The sequence below is a fragment of the Dryobates pubescens genome, chromosome 31 (genome assembly GCF_014839835.1).
Source record: "Dryobates pubescens isolate bDryPub1 chromosome 31, bDryPub1.pri, whole genome shotgun sequence".
Lineage (NCBI taxonomy): Eukaryota > Metazoa > Chordata > Aves > Piciformes > Picidae > Dryobates > Dryobates pubescens.
Window position 1 is genome coordinate 999,679 of NC_071642.1, and position 14,937 is coordinate 1,014,615.

The following is a 14,937-nucleotide window of genomic DNA, read 5'->3' on the forward strand; positions in this document are numbered from 1 at the left end:
TCCTCTAAGCCCCCACCCTCACAGGCAGCAGTGCTTTACCCTTCTGCAGCTGCAGCCACCTGCCCAGCTGCTAAGCAATGGAAGCTGGAGCAGATCAGAGGGAGATGGTCAGTGTGTGGTGCCAACCTCTTGGCTTTGGGTGCAGAAAGACCCCACCAGGCAGCTCCAGAGGCAGGGAACAGCCCTGGCACCGTGGCTGGCAGCATGAACTCCAGCAGGGTTTCTCCCTGGCTGTTGGACTTCCCCAGCTTTTCGGTGCAGCGGGGCCCTGAGGAACCCCAAAGCCTGTGCAGAGCTCGGTGTCTCCACAGAGCACCTGAGCCCCAGGCCAGTTGCCTTGGCCTCCATCTGCAGACCAGTTAAAATATCCCCCAACAATTGATTTATATAACTGGACTAGCTGGGGAAGTGAGAAATTTCCTTCCTCCTAGGATACAATGCCAAGGATGTCAAATCCCCAGAGGGGCTGATGATAAGAACTGGGCTGTCCTTTCTGTGCTGCTAGCAGAAAGGGAGATGGTTGCTCCTTGGAGCCCTGGGGCTGCTCCTTCTCTCTCCTCCCTCCTGGTCACAGGTGGCCCTACAGCCCCAGAGCAGGGTTTGGCACCTTGGTGATGAAGGACCAGCTCTGATGGAGCAGCCTTCACTGACGAAGGCCAGGGGGCTCCTGAGGTGCATGAAGTGTGGCCAGCAGGTTGAGGGAGGTTCTCCTTCCCCTCTGCTCGGCCCTAGTCAGGCCACAGCTGGAGTGCTGGGGCCAGTTCTGGGCTCCCCAGTTCAAGAGAGACAGAGAACTGTTGGAGGGAGCCCAGCAGAAGATACCAGGATGCTGAGAGCCTGGAGCAGAGCAGCCCCAGAGGGGAGCTGAGGGACCTGTGGGGGCCAAGAGGCTGGGGCCCAGTGACAGGACAAGGGGCACAAACTGGACCCCAGGACTTCTGTCAACTCAAAGCAAGAAGCTTTGTGAATCCCTTTCCCTTGAAACCTGCCTGAAATAAATAAGCCCAGCAATGACTGATCCCATCCATCCTAAATTTAGAAAGGAATCTAATTTTCAGCAGGAAAGCAGGTTACAGAGCTGACCTAGTACAGAGCTGTTGGGGGAAGAGAGGAGGCTTCATGGACCCCAGGTCAGCACTGGTCTGGGGAAAGCCTGCTGAGTTTTGTGTGCTGAGAAGGAACATCTCCTGCCAGGAGCACAGTGTTAGCAAACACAGGGAGTAAACATGGAGCAAGGCTCCCAGTCCTCATAAAAAGAGAGAGGCTTCCCAGCTGCAGGCACTGCAACCTGGCTGTGCTGCACAGACCTTTGGCTTCCCATCAGCCTTGGTGCCTGTGACATCATTCATGGGCAGGCTCCATCAGCATCCTCCAGCCACCCAGGCAGGCCCTGCAGAAGGCCAGGGGACACAGGGCTGGGGGAGTCCCCCCTTGAGGAACACCAGCCCCAGCCGGAGCAGGCTGAGCTGAGGCTCAACTGGCAAACCTGCATTCACCTCTGGGAGCTGTTGGAGGGCTGCAAGGATCCACTGCAGCAGCTCCATGGCCCGCTGGGGCTGGGGGCACCAGCCTGGATGCAGCAGTAAGACTGAGTCAGGAAGCTGGAGAAGAAAATGCTGCATTTGGTTTGCAAAATCATCTTTGTCCTGGTCAGACCTAAGGATGGAGTTTGTCCTGGTCCTGCAGTGGATGTGGGTGCCCAGGGTTAAGAGGATGGATCTTACTGGAACCAGACCTTGCAGTGCTCTGCACAGCACTGAAGAGCCTCCTGCTCAGCTCCCTGCTGAGCACAGTGGCATCATGTAGTCAGTAAGGGTGAAGCAGCTCCCAGCTGCTTGCCTGTCTAAGTCAAACCCCCATCTGCACTGGTTTTGTTCCTCAGCTGTGGAAGAAGTCACCAGAAGTGTGCTCTGGAACCAGAGTCCTGCATTTTCACCCAGGCTCTGGGGGTCTTGCATAGGCAGAGCAGAGAACTGATGCAGACCACATCCCATCAGCTCTGGGCTCCTGTTAGCCCATCCTGAGGGATCCTCAGCCAGCCCTGGGCTGCTGAAGCACAGAGGAGGGTGGATGTCACAGCAGCCAGGCAGACAGATCTCTGATTGTGTGGCTTAATCTCCAGCAGGAATCTGCTCTGATGCTGGACTGAGGGAATGAACTACTGGGAATTGCTGAACTGGGGCCGAGGAATTTAGGTGGAGTTCTTCAGGCTGCAGCTCCAAACCCACTTACCTTGGGGAAGGCATTCCCTGCACTCAGACACTTCCTTTGCAGGTCTGAGCTGGGAAAACAAACCCTGCCTGAATCAGCCTTTTCTCTGCCCGCTCTGCCAACTGGTAAACACTGACTGGGGGCTTGTTCGGCTCTGCTTAGTGACGATGTGTTATTAGCAGTGACACCCCCGGGGCAGCGACAGCCACCCCCTGCCGCGGCCCAGCCCCGCTGCCGAGGAACGCAAACCCTGCCCGGGAGCCTCCTGAGCTCCGGCCCCTTGCGAGCTGATCACCTGCAAATGCCGAGCTCGGCTGAGCAGCGCCGGGCTGCCTCTGCAAGGCGACCCCTTTGGTGCAGCTCCTGGAAGCAGCACCGCCGCAGGGAGGTCTCGGTGGCAGGGGGAGAGAGAGCAGAGTTGTAATCCTGGCGTCTACAGTGCTGCAGGACTTCCAGATCTGCTGCTTAATCCCAGAATCCCAGCGTGGAGGGGGTGGGAAGGGAGCTCTGGAGCTCACCCACTCCAAGCCCCTGCTCCAGCAGGGCTCCCACAGCAGCCTGCCCAGGAGCACAGTGCCCAGGGGGGGTTGGAAGCTCTGCACAGAAGGAGACTCCAGAAACTCTCTGGGCAGCCTGCCCCAGGCCTCCAGCAGCCTCACAACAAAGAACTTTTCTCCTGTTCAGATGGAGCCTCCTGGGCTCCAGTTTGTGCCTCTTGTGCTGTCCCTGGGCACCCCTGAGCAGAGCCTGGCCCCAGCCTCTTGCCCCCCACAGCTCCTTCAGCTCTTGCTGAGCATTGCTCAGCTCCCCTCTGGGGCTGCTCTGCTCCAGGCTCTCAGCCCCAGGGCTCTCAGCCTTTGCTCACAGCAGAGATGTTCCAGGCCACTCAGCAGCTTTGTGGCCTCTGCTGGACTCTCTCCAGCAGTTCCCTGTCTCTCTTGAACACCCAAAGCACACCCAGCAGCCTCTCTGGTGCCCTCAAGGACAAAAGCTGGGTTTGGAGAAGAGCTTTTGGTCATTCCTCTTCCACATTTGGTGAAAACCAGCAGGTTTGTGGGGTAGGTTTTATATTCCCCCACCCCCACCCCTTACCTCTGAGTTTGGGGCAGGGAGGACCAAACCAGTCTCCAGCTGGAGGAGAAGGCAGAAATGCTTTAATTGTACTTGCCCACAGCAGTGGGGGGAGAACTGTTCCCCTGTTGGGCTTTCAGAGTACATGGACACAGACACCCCATGCCAATTAGCAGTTAACTCTCTTTTAATCAGGAGGCAACCCAAACAGTTACAGACACCTGGAAGTGTTGAGCAGTGCCCTGCAGCACACAGGCTAGCAGCACCACAGCCCTGCAGCTCGGGCAGGTGAAGAGCTCACCAGTGAGGGACCTGAAATGCAGTGGGTGGGGGAGAGAGGAGAGGAAATTGGCATCTGAGTGCCCAGCTGCAACGGGGCACAGCCCTGATGGCACTCAGAGGGGATGGCAGAGTCCCCCCTGCTGCCAGGCAGCCCTCAGGTGGGTAGGGAAGGATTCCATGCAGGAGAGGAGACTCTTGGACCAACATTTCTCTTGTGCATAAAATGATGAAAGGAGGGAGGCTCCTCAGGGCTCTGGAGTGCCTCTGCTTCCCGGGGGCTCCTGGAGTGCCTCTGCTTCCTGGGGGCTCCTGGAGTGCCTCTGCTTCCTGGGGGCTCCTGGAGTGCCTCTGCTTCCTGGGGGCTCCTGGAGTGTCTCTGCTTCCTGGGGGCTCCTGGAGTGCCTCTGCTTCCTGGGGGCTCCTGGAGTGCCTCTGCTTCCTGGGGGCTCCTGGAGTGCCTCTGCTTCCTGGGGGCTCCTGGAGTGCCTCTGCTTCCTGGGGGCTCCTGGAGTGCCTCTGCTTCCTGGGGGCTCCTGGATTCCTTTTGGTGTATCACAGATGTGACAGTGAGCCACAGGCTGGCAGGTCCAGATGAAAAAGCTTCTTGGGCCTATTCCATGGTTGATCCAACCAGCAGGAGCTGAGCTCTTTGTGGGTGTGCAGCCAGGGACTGGAACTCTGTGGAGTTTTCTACAACTGGTTAATTCTTTTAATCAGGGTCAAGTGCTGATGAGCCACATGACAATGAGCAGCAAACAAGCCAGAGGTGCTTGTTTACAGCCAGGCCCTCCAGTAATGGCTCCCTGCTCTGACTCACTGCTTGCCAGCAGAACACTTTGTGTCCCAAGCTGCAGGTCACAGGATGAACTGAGCCCAGGCAGGCACTGGTGCTGGACCGGGGTGAGATGTTCTGTGGCAGGTCCCTGGCTACCAGCAGGGCTGGGTGAACTTTGTGCTCTCCCACTGCCGAGCAAAATCGATAGTCCATGAGGCACTGCTTGAAACTGGAGCACAGCTCCCAATGTAGCCACTTCCAGCCATCAAAGGGCTAATTAGGCACAGATAATGACACACTGGAGGCACCGTCTCGGGCCAAGCAGGGCCTGGCTTGCATCCCCTGCTCTCCCCCTTGCCTCAAGAACTGAGCCTTTCCTTTCCTTCAGTTCCAGAAAGATTCATTTCCACTTCCATTCAGGGTCGTTCCCCTCGCTGCTTAGATGGTGGAATTTTGCCTCTTTTCCCTCTTGCATCCTGGTGCAGATCCAGATGGGATGAGGGAATGGATTGAAGCTTGAGGAGGGCAGATTGAGACTGGAGATGGGAAGAAATTCTTGACAGTGAGGGTGGAGAGACCCTGCCCAGGGAGGCTGTGGCTGTCCCCTGCCTGGAGCTGTTCAAGGCCAGGCTGGATGAGGCCTTGAGCAGCCTGGGCTGGTGGGAGGTGTCCCTGCCCATGGCAGGGGGCTGGAGCTGGATGAGCTTTGAGGTCCCTTCCAACCCAACCCATTCTGTGATTCCATGAATCCCACCGTGACCCCCAAGTATCCAGGGCAAGCTGCTGTGGGTGCCCTGCTTTAGCAGGGGTGTTGGACTGGGTGATCTCCAGAGGTCCCTTCCAACCCTTCTCAGTCCATGATTCAGTCAGGCCATGGCAGATCTCCAGCCAGCAGAGAAACCCCAAAGCCAGGCTGGGCAAGGTGCTGAGGTTTGCTTGCTGGTGTGCTTGTCCCTGTGTCAGCCTCCAGGTCAGCACAGTCAGCCCTGAGCTCCCTCCTGCAGGCTGGCAGTCAGGTGAGCAGCACAGATAAGGGTGCTGGTGCCATGCAGCTTGCAGACATACCTGTGCTGCTGATCTCCTGGGCCTCTGGACCATCAAACCAACCTCAGAGCTGCCTCCCCTGCAGCCTGTATCTGCCTCAGAACCCGTCTGGCCTGTTTGGTTGGCCAACATTAGCATGTTCCCATGCAGCCTGCATCTGCTGCTGGCTGCAGGGAGATGACCAAGTCTCCCAGATCTGCCTTGAGCTTTCCTCCTTCTTCTTTGACCTACATTCTGGTGAGCACTGAGCAAAGGCTTAAGCACGTTTCTCATTCCTGCTTCAGGGGCAGCTGGGATTGTGCCTGAACTCTTTGGGCCTTTCTTCCTCTCTCTCAACACCAAATGCTGCTGTGGCTGCAGTAAAATTGAGCTTCCTGCTGCAGGCTGGGTGGGGTGGGGTGTTCATGAGGAGGGCAGGTAGTGGAGTATCAACATATCACAGAATGGGTTGGGTTGGAAGGGACCTTGAAGCTCAGCCAGTTCCAAGCCCCTGCCATGGCCAGGGACCCCTCCACCAGCCCAGGCTGCTCCAGGCCTCATCCAGCTGGATCCAGGAGGGCTGAGGTGCTTGCTGCTCTTTGTGGGCTTCACGTCTGGGATGCACCTGGGAAGCACTTCAGGAAGAACAACTTCAGGGCTGGGCTTTGTGCCTCCAGCAGAGAGCTGTTGCTGTGAGGAGCTGGGGGGGCTGCAGCAGGGCCAAGGCTGTGGGACAGCAGTTTGGGCATCAGAGTTCCTGCAGTTTGCTGAGCTCGTGTCCTGTCCCCAAGGGGCAGTCAAGCCCAGATGGGTACTGAAGGCCACTGGCTGGTTGGATCTTTGTGGTTCACCTCTATCAAGATGGAAAGGGCTGACACAAACAAGAGGAGCTCGGGGCTGTGTGCCACCAGCCCAGCTGGGACAGCTGCTGGGGACAGCTTCCCCGGGGAGCCAGCCAGGCGCTGAGCTGGGAGCGTCAGCAGCAGAGCACAGCTGCTGGCCTGCTCTGAGCACTGTCACCTTGGTGACACACCCCAGGCTGTGCCAGCCCCGGTGGAGGCAGCCAGCTGAACGCCAGCTTTCCTGCTCCCTTCTGCCCACGGGGAGGCTTTCATCGGGGCCCCAGTGAGCAGTGAGGTAGCAGCCTGCTGGTGCTGCTGCCCTGGGCACTGGCTGCTGCCTGGCCAGGGAGGGCCTGGCAGAAGTGTGGCTGCTTGGCCTCTCTGCTTGGAAACTACTGGGTTTCAATTGAGTGTAGCTTTTAATTGAGATTAAAATCCAATCATGTTAATGATGGAACATTGTCTCTTTTAATCAAGGTGTAATACAGGATTGCTTTGGTTGGGAAAGCCCTTTCAGATCCTCCACTCCAACCATTCTCTAGCTCTGCCAAGGCTGGGGTTAAACCATGGCCCTCAGCACCATGGCTCTGGGGCTTTTAAGCCCCTCAAGGGATGGGGATTCAACCAGTTTTTTGTCATGTCCAACCTAAACTCCCCCTGGTGCAGCTTGAGGCCATTTCCTCTTGTTCTGTTGCTGGGTGTTCTTCTGAAACACCTCCAGCGATGGGGATTCACTCTGGTGATGCCCAGATTCACGCTGGTGATGCCCAGATTCACGCTGGTGATGCTCAGATTCACTGTGGTGATGCCCAGATTCACTCTGGTGATGCCCAGATTCACGCTGGTGATGCCCAGAGTCACACTGGTGATGCTCAGATTCACGCTGGTGATGCCCAGATTCACGCTGGTGATGCCCAGAGTCACTCTGGTGATGCCCAGAGTCACTCTGGTGATGCCCAGATTCACTCTGGTGATGCCCAGAGTCACTCTGGTGATGCCCAGATTCACTCTGGTGATGCCCAGATTCACGCTGGTGATGCCCAGAGTCACACTGGTGATGCTCAGATTCACGCTGGTGATGCCCAGATTCACGCTGGTGATGCCCAGATTCACGCTGGTGATGCCCAGATTCACGCTGGTGATGCCCAGAGTCACTCTGGTGATGCCCAGAGTCACTCTGGTGATGCCCAGATTCACTCTGGTGATGCCCAGAGTCACTCTGGTGATGCCCAGATTCACTCTGGTGATGCCCAGATTCACGCTGGTGATGCCCAGCACCTGAGCAGGTAGTTAGGAGGTGCAGAGTCCCAGAAAGGGGACTAGTCAGATGAAAGGTGCACTGGCAGCTGGCTGTGGAGATTGTTTGGTGCTGTTCTAAGTAGGAGAGGAGACCATGGTGCAGCAATCCTTTCCTCCTGGCAAGCCCTCTCCACCTGGCAGAGATGTTTCTAGATCCAAACAGGACTGAAATACCATTTACCAGCGACTCTTCCTGGTCTCTTGGCCTTGCTTGGCCCTGAGCAGTGTCAGCTTCCCTTGTGTCTGAAGACAGGATGAGCACCACCTCCAGCATTCTTCCCCAAGCCCCAGCTCCTTCAGAATTTGGCAGACCCAGGTAGATGAGTGAAGTTGTGCTCTGATTTGCTGGGGTTTCACAGCAGCAGCACAGGAGTAGCTTCACTTCAGCAGTTCCCAGGAGGATGTTGTGAGCAGGTTCCCTCAGGCTCCCTTTGTGCTTCTAGGAATACCAAGCCCGTGGTCCTGATGGAGCCACCAAGGTGCCACACTATTGCCACCGAAACCACCTCAGCTCCTGTCTCTGTGCAGCAATCACAACAGGGATGCACCTTCCCGGTGACTGAATCATTGATGCTCCACCCAAACCATCCCCCAGCAGCAGCTCGTTGCTCAAATGGGAACTTTGCCCCCCAAAAGGAGCCAATCTTTATTAAAAGAGGGGGGCTGGGGGGGAAGCAGTCGCTGGTCACCAGGCACAGCCCACTCTGAAGCCTTTGCTTATTTGATGCTTTGGGTCTGCGGGAGGATCTCCGTGCACTCTTGACTGACTGTAGATGGACGGTTCGGTTTCTAGCCTCACGGTTCCCTGATCTATTTCGGCCGAGAGTTGGATTTCTGAGCATTTTAGGGCATTTTCAGGCTGTTTTCTGCCCCCTGCCCCACTGGGAGCTGTCACTAGTACGAGCTGAGCCTCTGGGCTGTGAGGAATTAGCTGTGTGTAAGTTTGGGCTGCTCAGAGCATCTCTCTCCTGAGCCTGTGGAGCTCAGATGGTCTCGCTCAGACTTTACCGTCTGCAGGAGCGATTCCAGAGTCCAGCCGAGCCTGTGTTTCGCCGCCCGCCGCCCACCACCCGCGATCGGCAGCCGGGTCTCCGAGTCTCGGTCTCTCTGCCCGGAATACGCCATCTGCCCCGGGCTGGCTCCGTGCTGCTCTTTGCCCGGTATCTTTCTGCAGCCGGGAGCGGCGGAGCCCGGCAGCAGCCCGCTGCTATCCGTTTGCCTTCATCAGCGCCTGCAGACGCTCAGGAAGGAAAACGATGCAGGGGTCCCTAGAACAATCCGTGTCAGCGGAAGGTCCCGCCGCCGGCCCGGCCCCGTCGCTCCTCCGGCAGCTCCCCTCCGCCCGCTCCGAGAACAATGCCCGCCCGGCCCGGGGCACGGAGGCCGCGGCGGGGCCGCTCCTACCGCCGCCGCCGCCGCCGCTCCACGTGGCCCCGGAGCTTCGCTGCAGGACCCGCGGCCCCCGCCGGGGCGCCCCCCGCCCGCGGCTCAGCCAATCCCCGCCCGCCTGACATCGTGCCGCGACCCCCTCCGGCCAATGGTGCCCCGGGTCACAAACCTGCTCCACCATTGCCCGGAAGCGGCTCCGGGTCCCTGCGCGCTGCGGTGCGGCCGCCGCCGGCAGCCGCTGCTCCCCCTGCGCTCCTGCCGCCGGCCGCGGCCCCGCCGCTGCGCAGGACCGGCCGCCCCGTGGCTCGGGCCCCGCCGTGCGCATGCTCCGCCGAGTGACGCCGAGACTCCATGTGTGAGAAGCGCATTATTTGGCAAGGGGAGCCACGGCCGGGAGGATTAGCTGGGGGATCCCTTGGCGGCGCGGAAAAGGGGGCGGCGAGGAGCGGGGAGAAACCAACCGGCGACCGGGAAAGCGGCACCGGGAGCAGCCAGATGCGCGGGGACCGGCCGGGAGCTGCCGCGGCGTGTGAGTTCCTAGATTAAAAGTTCTCGTTGGGTTTATTGTCTTGGGGAGGGAGAGGCGGCGGCTGAGTTATTTGTGCCAGGCAGCGGCCGGGGGATGCGGGCGAGCTCCCGGGGCAGTCCTGGGAGAGCTCGGTCCTGCGGGCACAGCGGGGCAGCCCTCGCCTGCTCCGGGACAAGTGCAAAGTCCAGCTCGCCGGCGGCGGGCGGACCGAGGGGTTAATGCCTGCTCGGGAAGGAGTCGGTGCCCGTGGCCGGCGGAGGGGGGGGGGGGGGCGGGGGGAAGCGGGGCTCTTAACGTGCATCCCCGACGGTAAAGCCAAAAGTTTGGCGGCGCGGCGCTTCTCCCGAGCCCGGGGCCGAGCTTCCCGGCTCGCCACCGGCTTTTGTTCGGCAGCCTCTGAGGCGTTTGTTTCGGAAAGTTGTTGCGGGCTTTCCGCCGTGCTGCTTCCTCTTCCTCCTCCTCCTCCTCCGGGCCGGCTCCTGGCGAGGGCGCGGAGCTTGGGAGCACCCCCTCCTTGCCCGGGCTGTCGCTGCCCCCCACGCCCGGCTGGCACCGAGGCGGCGGGACCGGCCCCGCGGGGGCCGCGTTGGGGGATGAGCGGCCGCCCCGGGTAGCCCCCGCCCCGGCTAGCCCCCGCCGTGGCACTGGCCCGGCTGGCGGCCAGCCTGCGGCCGGTGTCACAATAAGAGTCCCCGCCCGCCCTTCCCGCGGCTCAAGGTGCACCGGGCTGCGGCCCCCGGTGCCGTGTCGGTAACGGGGTTATCGGCCCGGGGCTCGCCGGGTGACCCGCCCCGGCCCGCTCCGCTCCTGCACGTCCCCGCCAGAGGAACCGGGCAGGATTTGGCCCCCGGTCGCGATAGTCCCCGGCGCTGCCCAGGCACGCATCGTGCGCCCGGTATCCGGGAACTGCTGCTGGATTGGTGGAGGAGCCGGGGCCCGGTGACTGGCGACTGCCTGGCTCCTGGCTCTGGGCACACTTCCCTCTGCAGAGCATCTGCTCGCCCTGCCTTTATTTCGTGTTTACCCGGAGGTTTTACTTTCACTTGGCCCTTTCTGCCCCCCCAGCCCTCCTCTTGCTGTACTTCATGCAGCCAAGCCCCGTCCCCAGGACGGCGGCTGGCAGCCGGCACACAGCGCTGCCACACTCCACGGCAGGCATGGCCCAAATCCTGCTCTTTCCCAGCTTCTTTTGCAGGTGCTGGAGGTTCAGGGTCCTCTGCTCCTTGCCCGGCTGCGGCTGGGAGCTGAGGTGGCAGAGCTGCTTCTGGAGGCAGTCACACAGGAAGTGAACCGAGAGGGGCCTTTGGGAATCCCAGCCCTGCCAGCAGGCAGGGAGCTGCCCAGCAGCAGCTGGAGAGGAGAGCAGAGCCCTGCTTGCTTCCAGACAACCCCCTGGCCAGGCTCGGGAGCAGAAGGAGCCCTGGCCAGGAAGAAGCAGGGCTGTGGGAGAGGTGCTGTTAGGTGATGGAGGACCCGAGGCAGGGGGAGGCAGAAAAGAGTAAGAAGGGAAGGGCTGTGCAGCACGTGGAGAGCTCTTGGTGCCTCTGGGCTCTGTGGTGGCCTCCTGGCAGCTGTGCTGCTCTGCAGAGCCGGAGCTGGTGACCACCAGGTTGGTCCCACAGTGTCTTGGGACAGGGCCCACTGGGTTGGGGCAGTGATGCTGCACTGAATCCCTCCTCCATGGGAGGCTCCTAGCCCCCTGAGTGCTATAAGGGGGGGACCATGCTGCATGTAGAGGGTAGAGCTGGCTGCTGGTGGGGACCTGGCAGCCATCTGAGAGTGTCACAGGCAGCGAGTGCTGTGTTCCTGGAGATCATGCTCCAGTGCTTGCCCCTCTGGCATAAGCTTTGGTGTGTCTGGATTGTCAGGCTCTGGACAAAGCCAGGAGGGTGATGTCCTGGAGGCAGTGAGGCTCTGTGGTTGAGTATCTCAGAGAGGATCACAAACTGCTGCTCTGGGGGCTGGGAACTGTGCACTCTGGGCTCCTTTCCTCCCTTTGGCTGTCAGGGGGGAAGCACAGCTCAGCATGTGACCCTTTGTGGGGGAGCAGCAGCCTGATGCTCTTCTGACTTCTCTTTGGGAAAAGCAAAGGTTCACAGATTCCCAGCAGGGGTTGGCTTGGAAGGGACCCTAGAGATCACCCAGTGCCAGCCCCCTGCCCCTCCAGCAGCCCAAGCTGCTCAGGGCCTCATCCAGCCTGGCCTTGAACACCCCCAGGCAGGAGGCAGCCACAGCCTCCCTGGGCAGCCTGTGCCTGGCTCTCCCCACCCTCACTGCACAGAATTTCTTCCTCATCTCCAGTCTCAATTTCCTTTCCTCAGGCTTCAATCCATTCCCTCTCATCCTGGCACTCCCAGCCCTTGTCAAGACTCCCTCCCCGGCTTTCTCAGCAGTTGTTAGGCTCTGGTTGGACTTTGAGTGTGAGAAGGACCAAGTTCAGTGCTGGAGATCCAGACCAGCCTGGTGAGTCTTGCTGGAAGAGGCTGAGTTGTACCTCTGCTCACCCTGCATCCAGCCATGGAGCAGGATGGATGGAGCCCAGAGGTGGAAGAGCAGAGGAGTAGCTAATGCCATCCTGAGAGCGTTCCATAGTCATGAGGTGACATCAGGGGGTGATGATGCAACGCTGCTGGCAGATGATGCACTGGCAGGGAGCTAATGCTGGAGCCTCCTGGAGCTGCCTTACGACTTCTGGGGGTAATTACAGGCTGGGAGTCACACCTGGAGCTGGATCCAGTCACTGGTTCCAGTGCAGGCAGCACTGGTGCATCGTGTGAGCCTATGGCAGGTGAGGGGAGGCTCTGGGGTCGCTTTTTGGCAGCACACAGGCAGCAGGCCCAGTGTTTGGCCCCTTTTAGGTCCTCTCTGCACAGCCTCAGGTTTGGACTGGACTTAGCCTTTTGCTGTCAAAGGAACTGTAGTGGTGGAAGGGACTCTGGGCTTACTCTTTTATGGTCTTACACTTCTCTTCTGGGTGTGCTCTTCATGAGCCCTACCCATCCCTGTGGGCTAGAGGCATTCCTGAATCACTCCCACTGGAGGGGGGGAAGGAGAAGGAAGGATGCTTGGGATAAAGGCAGGCAGCTTCTGGTGGCTTTTGGGTAGTGCTGGAAGAAGGACTTCTGGCATCAGGCCAGAAAGGATGATGCCACATTTGAGATCTTAGGCTTCCAGTGGTGCCTCTTGAAGTGGTGTCCATGGTGTGGAGTCCCTGGCCAGGCACCAACCAACCCAGAGTCATAGCATCACAGAACTGTTTGGGTTGGAAGAGACCTTTAAGGTCACTGAGTCCAACCTTCAGCCTAGCACCACCATGGCCACTAAACCAAGTGCCCAGGTGCCATGGCCACACATTTCTTGAACACCCCCAGGGATGGGGACTCTACCACCTCCCTGGGCAGCCTGTGCCAATCCCCCTCCCAGCAAAGAAACTGTTCCTGAAGCCAACCTAAACCTCCCCTGGTGCAGTTTCAGCTCATTGCCTCCTCTCTGCCCAAGGGGTTGGGAAGGATGGAGCTGGAGGGGCCTGCAGTGGTCAGCCCAGCTCAGGTTCCCTGCTTGGATGGAGCAGGCAGCCTCTGTCTGATGCCTGAGTGGCAAATGCTGTTGTGCTGACTACATTTGGGATGTTGGGAACCACAGGCCTCTAGATGCCATCTCTAGATGCTCCTCAGTGATAGGAGCTCCTCTGTGCACTTGCACATCTGAAAGTCAGCCCTGTGGGCAGCAGAACCTGGGGGGAGGGCTTGGTGCAGGTGGGAACTGTGAGCTCTGCCCAGGCTTGGATGCTTTGGCTTCTCAGTGCTGTGCTGAGGTGTGAGACATGCAGAGCTTTTGGTCCTGCTCTGGGTGCTGCTCAGTTAGGGCCTGCCCACCACGCTGGAAGGCAGACACCCAGGCTGTGCCTTCCCCTCTTGGGTTAGAATCCAACTGAAGGGAGACAGGGAGCTGCTGGAGAGAGGAGGCTGTGAGGATGATGAAGGGACTGGAAGCTCTCTGCTGTGAGCCAAGGCTGAGAGCCCTGGGGCTGCTGAGCCTGGAGAAGAGAAGGCTGAGAGGTGACCTGATCAGTGCTCAGCAAGAGCTGAAGGGTAGGGGGCAGGAGCCTGGGGCTGGGCTTGATCAGTGGTGCCCAGGGACAGAGCAGGGGGCACAGACTGGCACCCAGGTTCCATCTGGACAGGAAGAGAAACTCCTTTGGTGTGAGGCTGCTGGAGGCCTGGGGCAGGCTGCCCAGAGAGGCTGTGGAGTCTCCTGGTGTGCAGAGCTCCCAACCCCCCCTGGGCACTGTGCCCCTGGGCAAGCTGCTGTGGGAGCCCTGCTGCAGCAGGGGCTTGGGCTGGGTGATCCCCAGAGGTCCTTTCCACCCCCAGCCACTCTGCAGTGCCATGGGAATGCCTTTGCTGAGCTCTCACCACCAAACTAAGGGAAAAACTGACTTTAAAAGGAGGTTTCCTCCATCCCCTCCAAGGAACCCAACCTCACAGCCCCCTTGCAGGCACTTCTGGCTTCCAGTCCTTTCCTCACCACCCCCCATCCCAGGCCTGCAGCCCTCTCCCTGCTGGCTGTTGTGGTCCTTTATTTGTCTTTATTCTCACTCCAAATGTTCCTGGAGCTGTGGCAGCTCAGGTCTGGAGGATGTTTCTAGGCCTGGGGAAGCAAGCAAGGTTTGCTTCTGTGTGTGGAGCTGTGGTGCTGGAGGGAGCTCAGCACATGCTCTGTGGCCCACCCTGGGAAGTGCAATGTCGTTGGCATAGCTTATTGATTGTGAGAGGGGAGGGCAAGGGGAGAGGGGGAGGGCAAGGGGAGAGGGGGAGGGGGAGGAAAAGTGGTTTGTGAGCACTCAGCCCTCTCCTCCTGGCATTAGACACAGTAACTGCCAAGGGAAGGATGTGCCACTGGTGGCCTGGGTGACTCCAGGGCAGCCTTCTCCTGGGGCTTGCAGGGTGCTGTGGCCTGGATGGTTCCCCCAGGGTGCTGTGGCCTGGATGGTTCCCCCAGGCTGGCCCTGCCTCCCCTCTGCTGCTTGGTTGTGGTCTGTGCCCTTAAAGCTGAGGAGCTGGAGGTTGGCACTTTCTCTGTGGGCACTCTGCTCATTTGTGCACCCAGGCTGGGATGGATTGGTGCAAAGCCTTGGCTGGGGATCCTTTGTTAGCCTTTCCTGGCCTTCCTTTCCCCTTCCTCTTGGCTCTGCATCCCCATGGCATCCCTTCACCTGGGCACCTGGACATCTGTTGGGTGTCCAGCCCTGCCCTGGGCTGCAGCAAAAGCAGAGAGCAGCAAGGTGAGGGAGGGGATTCTGTCCCTCTGCTCAGCTCCGGTGAGATCCCACCTGGAGCCTGTGTCCACTTCTTGTGCTGGGGGCACCAGGGCATGGAACTGTTGGAGTGGATCCAGAGGAGGCCACAAAGATGCTCAGAGGGCTGAGAGCCTCCCCTGTGGGGCCAGGCTGGGAGAGCTGGGGCTGTTCAGCCTGGAGAAGAGAAGGCTCCAGGGAGACCTCAGAGCAGCCTTCC

The 14,937-nt window shown here is 59.6% G+C and overlaps 1 protein-coding gene across 3 annotated transcripts in view; it reads left to right on the forward strand.

The window, feature by feature from the left end:
* GATAD2A (GATA zinc finger domain containing 2A) overlaps positions 1–14,937 on the forward strand; it is a 52,055-nt gene that overhangs the window by 3,410 nt on the left and 33,708 nt on the right. The window contains exon 1 of one of the 3 annotated variants that reach the window (XM_054175102.1): positions 9,270–9,421. The exons of 1 other annotated variant lie outside the window; for it this stretch is intronic. The gene's annotated coding sequence lies outside the window, so the exon portion shown is untranslated. Of the gene's footprint in view, positions 1–9,269; positions 9,422–14,937 lie in introns of those variants that run through there. One more of the 3 variants, XM_054175104.1, reaches the window with a different exon arrangement.